Source organism: Colius striatus, chromosome 8 (genome assembly GCF_028858725.1).
Source record: "Colius striatus isolate bColStr4 chromosome 8, bColStr4.1.hap1, whole genome shotgun sequence".
NCBI lineage: Eukaryota > Metazoa > Chordata > Aves > Coliiformes > Coliidae > Colius > Colius striatus.
Genome location: NC_084766.1, coordinates 33,128,474 through 33,143,381, shown reverse-complemented (window position 1 = coordinate 33,143,381; position 14,908 = coordinate 33,128,474). Strand labels below are relative to the sequence as shown.

Genomic DNA, 14,908 nt, shown 5'->3' with positions numbered 1-14,908 from the left:
AAGGTGCTTCCAAGAGAGCATTGTTGCCTGGTGAAGAGACAGGACTATGTTAGTTTCCATTTCATGAGTATAAAACCAGAGGAGACTCCAGTGAAGCAGAACTAGATTGCTATCTCCCAGGTCTTGATACTCAGAGAAATCTCCCCACTCTCCATGGCCGCAGTGACATCTGTTCAAGTGAGGAACTGGGCTGCAAGAGCCAGGGCTATGTTCCCAGACTATCTCCTAGAGAACCATACAGAAACACACAATCCTATTTAACTAGACTTTCCCAAATGCCACTAGTTGAAAGACCTGAAGTGAAATATTGGTGAACTATTTCATAACCTGGGTACTGTATAAGCTGAGCTTTGGATGGCATGGAGAATCCAAGCAGTGATCATACAAGCAATGTGCACATCACAGCAGAAAATTACATGGGCAACCTAAGTATGGCTCTGCTTGACTATAAAGTGCTTGATTTTCCTGCAAAATGACATCCTTCTCCCTGATTTGTTTTCTCTCTAGCAATGGCATCTTCTGCATCCCGTGTGGTTTGAACCCAAGTCTTCATCAGAGCCCAAACTCAGTCTGGAAGCACCAGCCTGGCTGTGGCTGTAGAGGTAAGTGTGCTTGGGGGCTGCTGAGGTGACAGCCGAGCTCTCTCCAGGGCTGACAGCAAACAGGATGAGAACAGACTGCATATGTTTGGTCACTGACAGTGCAGAGAGGAGAGAAACTGATTTTCCTCTTCCCCTGAAGAGTTTGTTGACTGAACCTCAGCTAGTTTTCAGTGCTTCCTGGACACAGACCTTTTTAAATGTTCATATTTGGAGCACTGCTGAAAGTGTTGGCAATAACAGCTGTTAAAAAACCCACAAACATGTTACAAGACTGTTTGTACAATCAAAAATGTACCACTCTAATTATCACTGCTGATAAACACTGGGCACTATCAGCTCTTCCATCATCTCTTGCAAATGCATGGAATTTCAAGGAGAATGCAAAGGTCATAGAGGACCAGATGGGATTTTGACTCACCCATCCAAGCTCCTGCAGAACACAAATACGAGCCACAAATCAAATGTTTATCAGCAGAAGCATATTTTTCCTGAGGATATAGTAACTCACATTAATATCTCAGGGAGAAGAGTGTAAAAGCAGCATAGATGTTCATATATAAAGTGTGTGAGAAAAAGAGTTTTTATGGAAACTGAAAGGGTTTTTTTGTTTAAGAACAATTTGTGTTTGTGCACTTTCTAAATACATCAGGGCAGTGTAATAAATGGGATCAGCATTCCAATTTCTCAATGTCCAATGAGGTTTCCCTCTTAGAGCAAGTCAGACTCATGTTAAAACTGAAACCTAGGTTCTTCTGTAAACATCCTGTGAACCTGAAACACCACAGAAAACATGTTAATTGTACAGTTTTATAGTGAAACAGGTCAAACTGTAGATTATTGGACTTTATTATTGCTGGATATGTCAAACTCAAGTTGAAGCAACCAAGGCAGGATGAGTGTTTGGGGACCAACAGCTCTTTGATCCATGCTGAGCTGCTCACCCACTGCCACTGCAACTGTGCCCACTGACAGCAGCCTGTGACCTGGCCCGTGCCTTTTGAAATGCTGAGGTTGAAATCCCGGCTGGCTGGTCTCCACTGCAGCCGGGCTTTCATCTGCAGAGCTTACCATGGCTGGCAGCTTATTGTCCTGCACCTCTGTCAGAGTCTGCCCCAGCAGCTGCGTGTCAGAGGTTGGTGATGTCAGTGTCTCTTGGAGGGGCTGCTAATTCGGAGGTTTTACCCATCTAAATTTGAACTGCTGGGTGGCTTTGCCTGCATGTAATGCTGTTTCACGCTTTCTTTTAACTCCAGGGTAATAATAAATGAAACCCCAGTTCAGCAAACACTTAAGTACGTGCTTATCATTACAGGCTTTGCTCCAGTACTTGCAGTTTTTCCTCAAAGTTAGCAGTTTCTGTTAGCTATCAGGAGACTGCAGAGTTTTTGCAGCACAGAGGGATGTTCCTTGCAGTGCAGAGTAGAATCCTGTTCAGTTGATATCAATGATGAAACTCCTGATTACTTAAAGGGGTGGCCAAGAGTTTGTGTACTGATTCCATCGTGTGCTGCCCACGCTTTCTTGTGTCCTCTGCAAGGTCATGGAAGTGGAAGGCTGAGCCAATGCATGTGGGAGAAAGCAGAGACTTTCCATTTTGGATGTCTTGGGATTCATTGAAAAGAGGATTTCAAATAAAATTTGGCTAGACAGCCCACATTCCTTGATGTATTCCTCCTCTCCAAAAATTACTGCTCCAAGATATACTTGAGAGAGCTTCGTACTTGCATGAGGATTTATTGCTTTTAGTTTCTGAATCAGTTCTGAACCTGAATTAGCAAATGCTGGTGCATATTTCTAATAGCAACAAGAATTCCAGCTGAATTTCTGAGGTCTGCCTGGCTGATTAAATCCAGCAAAGGCTCCTGCTAAGCTCCTAGGCAGAGCCAGCCGGATCAAGGACTTTAAGACGACCACAAATTCATTTCTGAAGATCTTTTTTATTGTGTGAAACTTTACCAAGCAGAAGACATATATATGAGTTGATCCATATAAATGTCATACACACATGCAAGACGGTAGATAAGTTCCTCTTATATTAATTTCACATGGTGAGGATGATACTATTTCTCCTGACAACTTAATTACACGCGTAAGAAATTCCTAGTGAAGAACAGGCATCGCATTTTTTGTCAAGCTGGTAAGTATGGTTTCACTACAGGAGAAAAGCAACTGAAAACTAGCATTCTTGTTTTATTATTTGGTCAAAAGTGTGAATAGAGAGTTCTTCATTGTTCTGCTTGCTTGGTGATGCTGATTTGCTTAATCTGAAATGGAAGTCTGTATCGGGATGAAGAATGATAACAGAAGATAATGAAACAGCTGAAGCATACTGAAGTCAAGAAAACAACAGGAAGGAACTTTTAATTGGTCTAAATATTTTATGTTTCTAATATATTCTGAGATCATTTATCTTCTTAGAAGTCATAGTTCACTTCGAGACTTAAGATTCTGGGGAAAGGAGGCCTTCATTAAAGATTCAGCACCTCCACCTCGAGATATCTGGCAAACATGTTTGGGGACATTGAGTGTATTCTCCAGCTGAGCAAGGGAGATTAGAGTTTGGAGTCTGACCTCTTCTGGTTTTATGGGAAAAGAGACAAAATCACAGTGAATTGTTTCTTAGAGGACTTTGTGCTGTGCAAGAAAATGAATGCCCCTCAGACTGTTAATGTAAACATCTCCATTCAAACATGTCTTGGTTTGGGGAGAGTTCCTGGAGAACTCTGAGGGTCAGAGCTTAGGTTGCAGTACTGTGTCTCGCTGCTCTGAGGGTTGGTGCTTGTGTGGGGTGAGAAGGGGGTTCTCATGGCAGAGCTGTGTCCCTGGGGAGGCTCTGGCATGGTGGAGGGGCTGGTGTTTCCCTTGATGTATGACTCTGCCCATGCACCTAGCAGTCACCCCAGTGCCCGGCCAGGGCCTCATGCACAGAAGGTATTGTTTACCTCTTGCTGCTCTTCACCATGGTTTTGCCTCCAAAGCACTACTCCCTCATTCCTCAGCTCTGCCCTTCCCCCAGCTCATCTCATGCCCATATGGGCTCACAGCTTAGGCTGGGACACAAACCCCATCTTCCCCCAAGGGGCAGAGCCCCTTGCTTCCTGGACTATGGGGTCCCTCCTGCAGAGAGGCTGGGGCGTAGCTGGGGTCCCTCCTGCCCAGCTGTGCTCCTTACCCCAGGGAGCTGCAGGCACAGTGGCCCCTATATCACATATGAGCTCTGGTGCTCCTGTGTGCAGATCTCTGTGTGCAGCAGTGTGTGAGTGGATTGCAATTTGCACAGCCACACTTCACATCCCCTGGGAGCCTGTGTTAAGTTTCCAAATTCTTGTGCTCCTGTTTTCTCACAAGTCCCGTTCTGAGTCTGACCCCGAGAGCACGACGTCGTTTGTGTTTTCAGTAACAACCGTTTTACTCAAATCTTTGGGTATTTTTGATGCATTTTTTTTCCTGAAGGGATAAACTATTAATTGTACATGGAAATGGTACCCCCAAAATCCATCTCAATAATATAATTGTAGTAGCAAAGCAACTGGTATGATTATGTGCTTCATTGCACTTTGCAGCCATTAACCAGCTTTTCTTGGTTAATGAAGTTAGTAAAACCTAGAATATGCTTTGCTGGAATATATCCAGTGGAATCTCATTATCACCTACAAGCCTTTATAATTGGGGTGATAATGTGCAAAACGTTATATTGCTGATAAACAAGATGGGATTAAAAGAGGCTGAAGTTCTGCTCTCAGACACGTGTGACAGGTCTTGGGATTTTGGTGTGTGTTCGTGGAACGCCTGCGGCCCCGTGTGGAGTTTGGGGAGGGGAAGGGGGCCACATTTCAAGCAAGAGTTGGAGTGAGTCCAGTGGCAAAACTAATGAGAGCTGTGACCTCTCAGGAAAGGTAGAAAGAGCTGGTGCTGCCGAGTCAGGAGGAGACTGCAGTGATGCATGAAAATGGTCTTAAACGCCTTCAAAGAAGGGAATAATCTGTTCTCCATGATCCTGTTGGATTGGATGCAGAGGAATGGGCTTATAGCACAGTGAGGGTGGTTAACATCAAGTATTAAGGAAACACAGAATGGATAATTAAGGACTGGTTGGAACTGCTCAGACCAGTGTGTGTCAAAGATTCTCCAAGGCATCACTCCAATGGCACTGTATGGCTCAAGGCACATGCAGATGAGGGACTGCTGGCAGAGAGATCAGAGAGCTACTTGGTGCTTGCACAAACACAGACCAGATCTGCCAGGAGGATCTGGGATCAGGATTATATGCACACCCATTACACCTTTGGAATTACTGGCAGGACTGCTGATAGAAGGGGGAGAAAAGACCATCAGTTTTAAAAAAGCAAAAGGGAGTGTTACTGTTTGTTTCCTTGGATGATGCAGGTCACAAGACTGCTTCTGTTTGCACTTACTTGAGTTTCAGCGGGTCTTTTTAGGGGAAAAAACAGCCAAATGTTGTTAAAAAAAAAGCTGTAATGAAGGATCATCATCTCTGCTCCAGCTCTGGCTTCAGTAGTAAATTCACTGTTTGCAGTGTTAAACATGTGCCTTGTCTTGTCAGTCAGAACTTGTCTGTTTTCAGTGTCAAGGTTTTCCTGTGCTAATTGAGGACCCTGATGTCAAAATTTCATTCTCCCTGTAAGTGCTGATAGTCTTTAACCAAATCATCCCTTAACCTCCTCTCTTCCTAACCTAGACTGAGCTCCCTCATCTGTAACTGTAAAGGCTGTTTTTCCATCCTTCATGTTCCTCTCTGCAACTTGTCACCGTCCTTTATGAATTGCAGCCTCTAAATTTAACGCAGCCCTCCAGCAGGAGTTACACCAGTCAGATTTGCATTCTTTGCTACAGTACTACATTCAAATCCTGTTTATGATTGAGTAGGAACATAAAAATAGGTTCAGACCAAGGGCTCTTCTAGCTCAGTTTTGTATCTGACAGCAGCCTGTAGTGGGTGAACACTATGGTTCCACACTCCCCTGCGTAGCCCTCTCTTTATCTTTTAAAAGTAAAGCCCTAGTTAGAAATTCCATGCAGAGCCCTTGATATTTATATGGTTTTGGTGTATAAATGGTCTCTCCTGTTGGTTTTCAGCGTTTGTATTGTGTGCTGCACGAGGGGTTAAACTGGAAACCAGAGATTTGTGTCTTCGCTGAGAGGCTGAGAAAAGATATTTTAAAAAGATATTTTAAAATCCCAGCAGGGCAGACAGAGGCCAGTGCATTCCTGCTGCCCAGGGATGGTGCTTGCCAGCACCCTGGCTCCCTGGAGGCCTCCCCAGCACCCTCTTGCCTGATGGCTGTGCCCCAGTGCCATGGGCTGACACCTTGAAAAGGCAGTGGGAACAAACACAGGGTCCTGCCAGGCACTGCTAGAGCTCTGACAGCAGCCTGACTGGGAAGAAAGGAGTTAGTAAAATGTCCTTAAAGCTCAAGAGCCCTGCCTGTAATGACTGTGCTTGTGTGTAGCTGATGAACCACCACGATCCCCAAATCTGTTGCAGCATCCAAGACAAAGCCCTCCCTCTTGTGAACGTGGAGCTGGGGACTCTGCTTGACCTCACCAAGGCAGAAGTGACTTCTTTGCCTCCCCTCGTCCAGCTCCCTAGCAGCAACGAATCCTCTCCCTCACTTATCACTTGTCCCAATTGTGTCATCTGCAACTTTATTAGAACATGATTTCATGTTTCCTTGCAGCAAGGACGTTATATAGCTGAGAACAGATCACCTTGGAGATTCTTGGAAACTACTGGGGAACGATTCCCTGTTTACAGTTACACTTGGAGCTTTGTCAGCTAGTTTTTGGATTTCTTTGCTCTGTGCCAGGTTAGTTCTCTGTTGTTCTAGTTTCTCAGTCAGTGCAGTGTATTAGACTGGCTGTCATGTAGCATTTTGTGGCATCAATGTTAGTGTATATGTCAAAATACTTCAGCATCTTGCAGCTAAAAGACAACCAAGGCAATTCAGTAAGATGTGTAAACACGCTCTATGTTTAGGCACTGTTGTCTTACTACAGCCCTTGGGCTGGTGGAAGGATTAAAGGGTGGGTAAATTGGACTATTCCAGTGGCAGACTAACTAAAATAAGGTATAATTCAGTGTCACAGAATTTTGTTTGTGAAACTTCCATGGCAAAAGCAAGACTTCTGAAGATAGAGTCAGTGCTAGAGGCAGAAATGGATATATTCGCTTTTCAAGCTGTTGCTGACAAATAGTGGGCAAGACAAGACTGATGATGAGGAAATGTGTTTTACTGATGAGGAAGGAGATCAGGAAAACACATTGCTTTAGGGACCAGAAAGTAACAGTAGAGCCAGGTGAGGCCACCAAGAACATAGAGATGAGATGAAGAGAAAGAAATGATTTACAAATGTTTGCATCCTGAGTAGACAGAACAAGTGATGTTACAGGTCACTTAGAAGATGTAAATATACATCCCTTTGCTACCATTTTCCTGGTAATTCACTAATTCTGGACACTTGGGTTTTTGTTCCAACAGATGAGGAGAGTAAAAAATATTTGTTGATGTTTAGTTGTGAGAAGATTCCTCTACCATTTAATTTCTGGAGGGATCATTTTGATTTCCTCAGCAGTTTTGTCCTGGTACCAAATTATTACTACTTTCCAGATGAATATGGATGCTCTTCCCTTTGGAAAAAAAGAGGATGGAAATAAACAGCACTGTTTTCTAAATTAATAACCAACTTCCTCTAAGTTTCACACCCAGATATTGTAACAATTGAAAGTACATGCTACAAAGAGCCAACATTATTGAACTGCAAAGTTATAAAATAGCAATGATAATGAAAAATGAGCAGTGCTGAGATTTGGTTGGACTTTCATTAAACTCATGATGCTCCTGAGAGCCTACATATACATGGCCACAAAGATGCTTAAGGGTGTGGAGCATCTCCCTTCTGAAGACAGGCTGAGGGGGCTGGGGCTCTTCAACTTGGAGAAGAAGAGACTGAGAGGTGATCTCATTATTATTTACAAATACATAAAGGGCAGGTGTCAGGAGGATGGAGCCAGGCTCTTCTCAGTAATGTCCAGAGATAGGACAAAGGGCAATGGGTACAAGTTGGAACAGAAGAGGTTCCAACGAAATACAAGGGAAAACTTGTTCCCTGTTCAGGTGAGGGAGCACTGGAACTGCCCAGATGAGTTGTGGAGTCTCCTTCTGGAGACATTCAATCCCTACCTGGACGAGTTCCTGTGTGACCTGCTCTAGGTGGTCCTGCTCTGGCAGGGGGATTGGACTGGATGAGCTTTTGAGGTCCCTTCCAGCCCTTGAGATTCTGTGATTCTGTGTGATTCTGTGACCAAAGTGTGTATTGGAACCACAGTCTCTCTTTTTGAAAACAATATACTTGTGAACGTTTACTGAGATGGAAGTGTTTCACACATGTGGGATTCATCAGTATTTGGACAACAGTTTTGAAACCTTATGGTTAGTTCAAAATGCTTCTTAGTGTCGTTTCAGCAACCTTCAGCTGTTTCAGTAGCTGTCAGAACTATGAAATTGGAATGTCTTGACCCCTTTGAAATAAAACATCAAAACACTCATTGTAACATTTCTGGGGCTTTTCCTCCAGAAATTGTGAGAGATTTTTAAAATGTCACTGTTTTATTCTGACATGTGCCAGGTTTCACCCAACTCTAGATACATTGTGCTCATGAAAACAGACATGCACCCGTGCAGAATCCAGATGGTTTCATTTAGATAGTGGTTTTGATCGTGGCCGTTGCTGTGATGTGGAGGAAAGCTGGTGAAATGACAATGCCTGTACAGAGGGAACAGGAACTAGAGAGGTTTTCATTCATCTGCAAATGAAGACAGAGGTGAAATCCTTCCTAGAACAGGGTTGCTTCATATTAATGGAGTTTTACCAAGTGCCAGGAACCCTTCCTTTTTAACATCACCAATTAAGAGAGCAGACAGAGCCCCTGCGTTGTTCAGCAGTGTCACAAAACATCACAACACTGCAATTCAAAGCTGTTCCATGTACTTGGAAAGACAACAATATATGAGGGTCAAAGTTACTATGAGATGAAACAGATAGAAATGGAATTAATTGTTCTGAAATTCTGTGACTCCTGTGGGTGTGATTTATGGTGTCTTTGACTTACCTGGAACCAATTTTGCCACTGCCATCACGGTAATATTTTAACACATATAGGATCTGTGTAAATCCAGAATTGAACTGTATAACCAGTGCTGGGCTGCCTAGGTGGTTGTGCTTAGTTTTCTCTGCGTTACTAGCTTACTTCATCCCTGCCTTGTTTCCCCTCAGACTCATGTCACTTAAAACATAGCCATGCTTTCAGCATCTCAAGCCTTTTAGAGATCCAGCCCATCTTTAATCTGCTGTATGGAGAGAGCCACTCCTGGGAATGCTGTATGGTGTGGCAAGTGGCACCCAAATCTTTCAATTTTATGAAATGCTGTCTGAGGACAGGCTTTATAACCCTTGCTTGCTAGCTACAGGTAGCTGCATCTGCTTCAAGGAGATTGTTTGCTTTGTAAAATATTCTTTGTAACAAGAAAAGAGATTGTGGGTTGGATCTTTAAGATGTTTGACATGTAGGTTTTTGTGTCACTGATTTTCATGTCTTTGCAAAATAGCTGAAATATTTTCCCATGTAGGCTTCTAATGTTTTCCTTCACTGTTTGCTAACATGTTAGGAAGAGATCAGACACATTTGTATCTCGTTGTAAAGAGGAGACTTCCATGGAAACCACGGTGGATACTCCAGGGAAGCCCATCAAATAGTTTAAGGTCAGAAATCAGCCTGTGTTTAGGAACGAGTAATGACGAGCCTTGTAGCGAGCCTGTGAGTGGAGTCAGGAGAGCTGGCTGCCTCTCCAGATGCACTGCCCATGTCTGTCTGGGGCAGGTGCCTCTCTGCCCTTTCTGGGTGCTGGCCATCTCCTAAGGACCTGTCATGACTACAGCAATTTGTCTGCAACTGTAACTTCGTTGCTAAGTTCCTGCAGCTACAGCTGGTGAGCACAGAGGCTGCCCACTTGGCAGTGGGTCGAGCGTGGTTTGAAGCAGTAAGGTGGTGGTGCTGGCTGCAGCTGTGGCTGGACTCTGCCCTCCTCCCTTCCTGTGGCTGTTACCCATGGAAAGCCCTGGTTATGTACGTAACCATAACATTTTTTGTCCTATGGCTGCAAAAAAAAGCACAAGTTATTTAGCAGGGTTAATCCCAGGACAGAGGGAGTCCTGGAGTGGTTTGCTAGGGAGTAAAAAAAAAAGTGTGTGGAATATGAAATCTGGGCTGGCTTTTACTCTCTCTGTGGAAAACCACGAGATAAGGTGTAAAAAGAGAGGAGAGACATGTGACAAGAAGCCAGGAAAAAACCTCCAACAGTTTGAAGCAATTTAAAGCACATAGGGTGATCTTTCTGAATCAGGATTATGAGAGGACAATGAAAAATTTTGCACAAAAGGTGCTTGAAGGATACAGTTGGTGTGCTGTGCCATTAACTGTGGAGTTGGGTGGACTGGACAAAGGGGATTTTGTATTGATTTCCCTGGAGTAGTGCAGTCTACTCAAGTGGCAGGGCATGTGCTCCCAGTCCCCTCAGGCTCTCACAGTGGTCATGGCTTGTAGCCTTGAGGGACAATGTAGAGAGATTCCTGGCAGTGCTGCAGTGGCCGAGAGCATCTGTGGGGTGTCCAGGGGTGTCTGTGGGGTGTCTGTGGATGTCTGTGGGGTGTCTGTGGATGTCTGTGGGGGAGTTGGGGGTTTCCAGTGGTGAGGCCAGCACAGGCTGCCCTTGCCATTTGAGACAATGCAGAGGCCAGGTGATGCCCGGCAGCTTTGGCTTCCTCTGTTTTATTTTACACTGACATTGCCAAAACGTGGCTTTTAAAACATCTGTTGGCTAAAGGCAGGTACTGAAGGCTGACAAAGTATTTAGAGGGGAAAAAAGCACCCAACAGTGTTTTACCTATTGCTATTGGAGGCAAGTCTCATCACCACTGAAAGGGAAAGAGAGGACAAAACCCAAACTCCAGCCACCATCTCCTCAGCCTAGTTACTGTCTTGGCTTTACTGATTTTTAGTTAGTTACTCACTTTCTCTTATATATTTGTGACTTTCTCTTGGCAACAGTGGAGATAAAATGTTATTTCACTGTTTCTTTCAGAGGTAAATTAGATAAAGGTGATACAAACTGTCAGGAGTATCTGGCAGATTGAGTAGTGCCTGACACTGCTCATCCAGTGAAACTGAAAAGGTTTGGCAGCTGCCTGCACACTGCCAGAGTCAGAGGAGAGCCCTGTGGCCTCAGGGGCTACCTTCAGTCTCGGGGCAAAGCAGCATCTTTGGGTGTAGCTGCAACATCTGTTGGCATGAGTATGCAAATGCTGAAGAAAGTGGGAAAAAGACATTTTTCTTGCCATGTCAGTGTCTGAACATTTCAGTCTCTTCATGTTATTTCCTCTTTGCTGCCAAAGTGGGGAAAGAGGTTGAAGATGGACACACACTTGCAAGAGGTCCAACTGGAGGCCTGCCAGAGGGAAGAATGAAAATTGGGTCTGTGCTGCTCAGACTTAGTTGTGTCGTGGAGCCTGGAGATGTCCTGCCTCTGTCCAAGGCTGTGACTTCATTCTCATCCTGGGCATTCAAGAAAACAACCTTGCTGCAGACTTATGGAGGTTCATGAGCAAACATGAGTCACTGAGTGGTAGGAAGAGACCTCTGGAGATCATCCAGCCTTGCCCTGAGCAGGGAACCTTAGAGGTGGGAGTCCCTTTGTGCCCTGTGTGGACATGAAATGCTTATTGCTATCCAGACATGCTGCAACTGTAGCAACTGCTGTACTTGCTGGCCTCCCCTTCCTCGTGTTTTGCAGGCAGACTGCTGTTGGCTAGGATGGAAAGGTGGAGGAAAGCAAGGAAACTGCATTTGCTGCAGGTGCTGCTGAGAGACTCAAAGGACCACTGCCGTCCAGCTATTCCATACAAGCTTTTAAAGCTAGCACAGTAGGACTTCTATTTTAGTCTGTACATTTTGTAAGTGTTACTGTGACATTCATCCCACTAATACCTGAACCTGCTGCATCCTCCTGTGAGAAAGAGCATTTTCATCTTCTTTTTCTGGTGGGAGACTCCTAAGGTAGGATATGGTTATAGAATTTGTCCATAGTCACCTACTAGGGCCATGAAAGAGCCAGGAATGGGTTTGTTTCCTCATCATGGGCCTTAGTCACAAAAAGAAATCCTTCCACTCTAGTGAAGTCAGTCCTGTCAGGTAGCTGCCTTTGTGCCTGTGTGTGTTAGTCCTGCTGTTCATAGACTTCCCTCATTAAATGGTCACATGCTGCAGACTGAATGCCAGGCCAATCTTCCAGCCTTGTGTTTGCAGGCTGGAAAGGAAAAGGCTGGCCCTGAAAAACTCAGCTTTCATCAGGCACTGACTGAAATCAGGGAACATAGATCTTGTAAACAGAGGGGTTTGGTGCTTGGGGTACACCAAGGGATGCAGCCACATCAGAGAGTGTCCTGCCTCTGCTGAAGCCAGCAGCAGCCTCCCACTGGCTGGGAAACCATTTAAGCAAAGACAAGAGAGAGCTGAAACTGTCAAACAGGCAGCTACTGACAGCTGGCAAATAACAATCCTGTTTGGAAACAGTAAATGAATAAAATACATTTGGTATCTTCAGGGAGCTTTGTGGTCCCAAGACAGCAAGAGTTCAGGTGTCACTGCCAAAGCAGGGGGGTGTTTTGATAAGTGATGGGCTAATCTTGAAATATTTTTTCTCATATTACTAAAACTCCTTTCAACAGTAAGCAAGCAAGGTGTGTTCTCCCTCTGTGGTGCCCTGAGCTAGCACATCCTCATGATGTGCCTCCCATTCTGACTCCCTTCTCAAGGCTCCCTTCTCAGCTGTAGGGACCTGGTTTGCTACAGCTTTGGGAATTGTGCCCACATTTGTGTCAGTATCTGTGTGCGTATTTCTTCATGCCAGCAACTGTCTTTCCACTAGGGTTAGCAGCAGCACTGAGCACAATAGAGCCTCCTCCCCGCTCTGGAGTGGAATGGTAACTGGTGATAGCAACCTGTGCCTCTGTAGGGTTGTTACAAGGAGGTGTAAACAGTCTCTCATTTGGCCCAGGAGGTCTTTGCAACCCTTGGGTTCTCTTGTTACAAGGTACATGAATTATGTCGGTATCTCGTGCCTTTCATTGCTGCATGGCAGCAATAACTCTTTTACATCAGTTCGTTTACAGTCTGATTCAGGCCTCTCTGCAATGAGATCCCTCATTTTTCCAGAAGCTTCTAGTGACCATTCATTACTTCCCAGTGTGTTAGAGCCGATGTTGGTTGCTTTCTGCTTGTCTCACAGCACAACATCAGGAGATGTAGCTCGGGGTCCTGCCTGTTTGTTGGTGTGCCTGGGGCAGGTGGGGAGGGAGGGCTGGGGTAGCTTGGATGTATGCAGTGCTTCAGGTGCAGGACTGCCTAGGAGTCTAAATATGGTTAGGGTGTAGAGGAAAACAACTCAAGTGTGAAAGGAACATGTTTTAAAATGAGCATTTTGCTAAATGAATTTGCTCCTCTGATTCATTGCTCCAGTGAAGGCTTTCAGCCTCCCTGGAGTAGCTCATTGTTCACTCATTTTTGCTCTATTAATAAACATGCACAAGCACTTAAATGGAATAACTTGCCTTGTGAAAAAAAAAAGAGAGAAAAAAGGCACAACACAACTTGGTGTTCCTGTGGGGAAACAAAACTTGCATAAACAGTGCCATTCTGGTGGTTTTGTATGCTGAAATAAATGCGTTGCTTAGGTTTTGCTGTGTGGGGACAAGGGTGGTTTAACTGCTCGTCTTGTTTAATGTATAGGATATCTTTTTCCTCCAGATCTTTCCTTTTCTCTCTCATATATTTCTCTCTTCATACATTGTTATGTTTCATATCAGAGTCAAATTTAGTACTAATATTCTGAGGTTTTGTTTGAGTTGAGGCTAAATCAGTATTTAACAGGGAAACTGTGTCAGGATCAGAGTCTCACAATGCTCATTGTGAACAATGGAAGATAAAATGAAGTTGTCACAGGTTGTATGTAGTTTGGAATGAAAGACCAGGCTATGTGACATTATGAAAGCAGCTAATTTCTGAGGTCTTTGTTCTTTTAGGCAAGATTTCCTCTCCTGGAATGGCTCTAATGTGTGCAATCACATAACTTGCAGATGTGTTTGAGGGTCACCTCCCCTTTTCTCTTCTCCCCAGATTGCTCCTTGGACATTGCAGGTTTGCCAGGTTTTTAATTCCACACCAGAAGAAATCTTACAGCAGCTGTGAAATTCCCTCACCCTGAGGAGTCATTACAGGAGCTTATCACCTGGGCAGATAACAGGCCTCAAAGGACTGATCCCCAAGCTCCTGGGTAGCAGTCATATTTGAAGCTAATATTGGATTATAGTAATGATGCTGCTTTCAAGGAGTTTTCCTGTTATCCTGTGCTTTGTTTCCAGCCATGTGTCTGTGGTCCTGTGTATGTGAGATAGAGGGATAGTCACTTTCTGAGCACCAAGGAGTGGCACTGAAGTCCCCATTGCCTTGCCAGGCTCCTCCCAGGTTCTCCAAAGTGTAGAGGGCACCTATGGTTTATCTTCTTGGAGAGTCCAAGCTGTCTTCTGCCCCACAGCCCTCATTGCTGAGGGAGTCTCTTGTGCTGACAAAGAGTGAGTCCTTCATCTTCCTCCTCTGCAGCAACCAGGGCAGCCTACAGCTTCTCCACCTTTGCCTGGCTTTCCCTGTCGTCTCCCACTACCTTCCCAGGGTGGTGGCAGGAGGCCTCGGTGACCAGGGTCAGCAGGGGCACCCTCAGCACTGTTGGGACAATCAGGCTTTTTTTTTTTCAGGGAGGATTTTATCATTATTTTATGTCTTAAAGGGCCTAAAAGTACTGCTTGTCAAAAGCCAGTCACTATTGGAGGCTTCATCCCAGGCAACCCAGGTCTGAGTACAGCTGGGAGGCTTCTGGGCTCCCCTTGCAAGGGAGAAAGCAAAGGATCTTGAAATGAGTCCAGTGTATTAATAAGCCAGGCTGTCCCACATAGCAGGAGTGAAAGTGGGACAGTCAGCACAGTGCTAATTTTATACAAGCCCATGGGGATTTTTTTTTCCAGGGAGGGTCTTATCATTATTTTCTGTCCTAAAGGGCCTAAAAGTAGTGCTTGTCAGAAGCAAGCCACTATTGGAGGCTTCATCCCAGACCTGGGTAGAGCTGGGACTCATGCACATGCTCCATCCCAGGAACTCCTCAGCCTGGCAAAAAAAAGAG

General features: G+C 44.8%; 1 long non-coding RNA gene across 1 annotated transcript in view; it reads left to right on the top strand.

The window, feature by feature from the left end:
• The first annotated feature begins 512 nt into the window (after positions 1 to 512).
• Positions 513 to 14,908, top strand: part of LOC133625977 (uncharacterized) — a 130,367-nt gene continuing 115,971 nt past the window's right edge. The window contains exon 1 of the long non-coding RNA XR_009819200.1: positions 513 to 602. This is a non-coding gene — a long non-coding RNA (uncharacterized LOC133625977). The remainder of the gene's footprint in view (positions 603 to 14,908) is intronic.